The sequence below is a fragment of the Capra hircus genome, chromosome 13, assembly GCF_001704415.2.
Source record: "Capra hircus breed San Clemente chromosome 13, ASM170441v1, whole genome shotgun sequence".
NCBI lineage: Eukaryota > Metazoa > Chordata > Mammalia > Artiodactyla > Bovidae > Capra > Capra hircus.
The window spans coordinates 80681467-80686786 of record NC_030820.1 but is presented as its reverse complement, the minus strand read 5'-3'; positions in this window follow the sequence as shown (position 1 = coordinate 80686786).

The following is a 5320-nucleotide window of genomic DNA, read 5'->3' as shown; positions in this document are numbered from 1 at the left end:
CAGGAGTGAGCACGCACGGGGCTGCGGGGTAGCCTTGTGTTGGAGATGAAGGTCCGTGGGCAGGCTTGAGATATATTAAGATAGATATAGGGGGATAAAGGGGGGGTGTGTGTGTAGGGGGGGATGGAGATGAAATACCGCAGTTTGATTTCTAGATTTGGCAAAAGTGGGCAGATAGAAGATGGTTCCCTGTTTTGAGATGATGATGAAAACTGGCTTTCAGGACATGCCAGTTACCTTCCTCTCCTGTCCGCACCCCCTCCTCACCCCACGGGTCCCCATCTAGAATATTCGATGAGGACAAATGCTTTAAAGAGGTGCTCCAAATGTTATGTGACCCATGTAATCTATTTTTCTTCTCGTTTTATTGTGATATATTCAACACACAGCATTGTGTAAGGTTAAGGTGTATAGCGTAATGGGTGACTTAAAAAAACAATCATGAAGTGATCATAGTAAGCTTAGTGAACACCCATCATCTCTACCGACACACACACGCAGATTTTCTCTTGTGATGAGTACTAAGGATTTACTGTTTGGCTTTCATAGATAACATTAACTACATCAATTATGTTAATTATATCAGTCGTGTTAATTAGATCAATCATGGTGCATACTACATCCCTAGCACTTGTTTATATATATGTTAATACATATATTTGAGGTATAGTTGATGTACAGTATTATATGTTTCAGGTATACAAAGTGACTCAAAACTTTTAAAGGCCCATTTATGGTGGTTAGAGAATACTGGCTCTATCCCCTGCCTCCTGCGCGGCATCCTTGTAGCTTGTTTACTTCCCTGCGGAGTAGTTCGTAGCCCTCCTCTTCCTCCCCCGTCTTGCCCCTCCCTCCTCCCCCTCCCGGTCCCGCACTGATAACCTCCAGTTCGTTGTCTATATCTGAGTGTTTCTTTTTTTGCTATATCCTCTAGTTTGTTTTATTTGTGACCCGTGTAATTTGTCAAGAAAGTTTAATTGACACTTTGGGTGGAGACCTCCTTGGACCAATCGTGCAGGATAGTGGAGGGGGGTGTGAATAAGTTGCGCTTGTAGGGTGGGGGAGGGTCTTCAGTCAAGTTACCAGTCATGATTGGTTAGTCAAGTCGGGATTGCATCTAAATCTCTATTTATATTGAGCCTTATTCTTGGCTCCTCCCTTTTCTGGTTTGCTTATAAAAACCAGCAATCACATCTCTTCCAGTATTGTTCCGAGTCAGGTGGACGGGCCAACTCAGGGAGAAAGAGGCCCCCCTGGTTCCAGACCCTGTCTACCCTTCTCAAAGGTAATTTCTGCTATTTGTTTCTATCATGTACTGTTGTGAGGTTTTAGAGGGCATTTAAAATTGTGAGATGACTGAAGGGGATCAAGAAACTTCATAGAAAAGAGAAGTTCCGTGTTCCCTGGAGTGGTTGGTGATCCCTACTTCCTTTAGCGCATTCAGTCTGTTAAAAGAGCTGCCCCGGCTTCCTTCTCAAATGTCCCTTGTAGTTTGCAGAGCTGGCAAGGGTTTGCCTAACTTTTTCATTTTCTTTTCCTGCTAACTCCTCACTGCAGTTTTTCAGGTTTTCCTGCTCTGAACACTGAATTCTTTTAAGTCTGTCTTGGCACCGTTTCAGCCCCTGGATTTACATACAGTTTCCAAATCGCTTCTCTATAATAGTTCCACAGTAAAACAAATACTTGCGAAAGTAAGAAGATAGTACTGGCATTCTCTTCTTCTCATTAAGCCTAACTCAAATGGTGATTCCAATGGATGTTAAACATAGCAAATCAGAAGGGGTTTTGTTTTGTTTTGTTAGAAAGCTGAGAATGCGGTGGCAGGCAGGAGGAGCTGGAGAGAAAATCAGAAGTTAGCTAAAGGCAGAGGGCTCCTATCACGAGGATTAGATCAGAGATAATGGTGCGATTTTATAAGCACACATTGGGAAACAGATCTTAGGGAAGTCTGGTCTGTTTGGATAATTGTGAAAAATGAGGTGTAGCTGATGTGTGTGGCATTAAGAAGGGGTGAAGTGGCGTCTTCCCTCTCTCCCCGAATAACGTGTGAGCAGGAGCATCAGCTCACATTGGCAGGGACATTTCTGGCTCCATTGTTTGTGTCGCCTGCGTCTCTGCAGCACCTGACTCGTTTAGAGAGAGTCTAGCTGGGGGGTGGTGATGGCAAAACAGGATTACGCGTGGGCGGAGCTAAGTATATGGAGCCCAACGTTCGATTTTCGATTTTCATTTCATAAGATAATAATGAGTTCTTAGCTTTACTACAAAACCGAGTGTTCCCAGTGTCCTCCTGTTGCTTCTGGAGTTTTCATTCTTTATTGTTTTAACCATACATGCTTTCCAAGGAAATACGAAGTGTGGGTCTCCACCTTTTATAAGGGACGAATGTGACTCACGAGAAGCCCTTACGGCGCATTCAGCTCACTCTGTGTCCATTTAAAAACGCAGTCCGTGTTTGCAACCCAGCTCTCAAGACACTGGCAGAATTTTGCAACGACTTCCCAGTTTTGTTGGCACGTCTCCAGGAACAAGGTTCTTTGTAATTCTTTGCTCAAACATAAGGATCACCTATAAAACTCTTAGCGGACAGTTTAGTTAATACAATTATCTTTCAGCTTTAAAAGCCACAACATAATAAGGTTTTGTTGTTGTTGTTGTTGTTTTGGCCAGGCCGGAGTGTGGGGAGGGGGGAGTAACTAACAACCATATGATGTAACTAACAAACCAGTAACTAACAAACCATATGATGCTATTAGGCTCACAAAGTAGCAGCTTTGTGAGGGCATAGGGAAAAGCCCCATTTTTTTTTTTTTGCTCAGAAAATAATTTAGTGGCAACAAGGTCTGAGAGCCGGGAGCCTCACTGTTCTTAGTGAAACGATTATTTGTCAAACATTTTGATTGCTTCCCTGTCCCTGCTGAAATGTTTGGGCTTTTCTTTTTGCTCCGCTTTGACACTCGGAGTTTTAACTATCGGTGCTATTGTGTTTACGGCATTCAAGGTTTCAGAGTTCAAAGGTTATCCATTAACATGGAGAGTGAGGCTGCACTTAGGTGAAGACTCAATTTGGTTTCACTTGTTCGTGTTTCTTTGTTTTGTAGTTCTGCCCAGTCATTTGTTTTGATAAGTTAAATGAAGTTTCTTGTTTAGGAAGAGTGTGTGTCTGTGTTTTGGGATGTGACCATCAAGACTTTAAAAAAATTTTAAAGAATGATATTCATCTTTCCTGAGAAAAGGAACTCTAGTAGGAGAAGTGATGAAGTGATCAATATCAGTGGACTCGAGTGAAAAAAAAGTTCTGGCTTAAGACTCTACTTCTGGCACTGCTAGTTAATTAAGTATGAGTAAGTAATTGGTTCACTTCCTTTTAAAAAAAGACTAACCAGACCATATGTGGGGTTAACAGTTACATATAAAATGGCAGCAGAACATCACACTCGGGCAAGTTCTTCCCCTTTGGCAAGTAATTGTCTCAAATTCCATTTCCTATTTTATTAAGGATTGCATTGCTCACCAGCGGAGCATTTAGGTAGGGCTTTTGGGGGTACTGATTTATTAAATATATACTTAAAGGGCCTTTCTTGACACGTGTTAAGTTTTTCCATTTTGGATACACTGAAGGTCAATTTAAAAAAAACCACTTAGCTATTCGTTTGTGGCGACTTGTATAGCTTTAACTTTTGCATTCGTTTGCATCTTGAGGCAGAGAACTTGGTGGATGTGAATATTGCTTCTGTGGTTCCTCCTTGGGATTTACGTAAACTGGGGTGGGGGTGGAGGGTGGGAATATCCCTGGCCTTCGGAATCATAACCTTTGTGCGTGTGTGTGAACAAATAAAAAGAATAGTTGGGAAACGCTTTCAGTTAAGGGGAGGGAGAAGCCTTATTTTGTTTTTTTGGTCCCCAGCTTCAAGTCTCATTTTACCCATGTGGATTTCTATCAAAGCCAAGATGATTCTTGGAACCTAGGCCAAGTTTAGAAATTTCAAGTTGGAGCAGCGCAAGCTCAGCCCTTTCAGAAAAAGTGACAGTTAAGAGATAGTTTTGTGCAGAAGCACATTTGAGAGACATTTAATCCTCATCTCATGGGCCTTTCCCGTGCCTGAGGAAAACCTGAACGAAACGTGCCCAGCCGCCTCGTGACCCCCCGCGATGGGCGTCAAGGCCCGTCCTGGCCGGGGGCAGCGCCGCGGACGGGCGTCCGGGCACACCTTGCGGGGGCGGGGCGGCGGCACTGCGCCTGCGCGCGGCCCTAGCGGCCCCCGCCCCGCGTACCTGTCACTGAACCGCCGGCGCGCGGGCCGCGTGAGGCCGGATGGCGGGAGCGGGGGGGCGGGGCGGCGAAGGGCGCGCGCGTGCGCTGGCGGCGCGGGGCCCGCGGGAGCGCGCCCGCGCCCACGTCCGGGGGGCGGGGCGGGGGCGCGCCGCGCGCATCACGTGGCCCGGGGGCGGGCCGGTGGGCGGGGCCGGCGGCCGGCGGGGCGGGGCGGGGCGTCGCGGAGCCGCGGGGCCGAGGGCGGGCGCAACAGCTGCTCCGCGAGCACTTTCTGACCCAACAGTCCCCGTGCGCCGGACGCGCCGCGGCCCTGCGGCCCTGGGGACCCCCGCGCCTGCACTGTCCCCGCGCGGACGAGTAGGGGGCGCCCGCGCCTCGGCCCCCCGTGAGCACCCCCGCCCCGCTCACCTTAGCCCCGCGCCCGAGGTGAGCCCGGCCCCCAAATTCTCCGGGCGGGGGTGGGCTGGGGTGGGGGCCGCCGCCTTCGGTCGGGGGGCTCCCCGGTGCGGGGTCCCCAGGCGGTCTCGCCCGCGGGCTCCGGCCCGGCGGGGGACCCCGTGCGGGCGCGGGGCCCGGAGGTGCCGGCACAAAAGGCCGAGGGGGGCTCGCCGTGGCCCCCGCCCCGGCCTCCCCGCCCCTGCTCCCGCGGACCCCGGCCGCCGCAGGTAAAGGGGCGCCGCGCCCCCGAGCCCGCCCCCCACCCCGCCCCTCTCGGGCGCCCCCTCCCCGCCCGGCTGCGCGCGATCCCACCGGCGCGGTGCCGGGGAGCTCCGGGTGTGCACCCCCGGTGTGGCCGTCGCGCTCACTCCGGGGGAACCTCAGCACGGCCGGGGGCGCGGGGGAGCCCGGGGCCCCGCGGGGGTCTCCCATGAAAAGTTGGGTGGCTCCGCCCGGCGGGTCCCCACGCTGGCCTGCCCGGCCATGGGGGGCGGGCGAGCGGGGGGAGGCGGGCCGGCGCGGGGTCCCCGGCGATGGCCCGGGAGGGGCCGGCGCAAGTTGGGAATAGGCGAAACAGTGTGTCCTAACAGGCGTCCCCCGCAGACA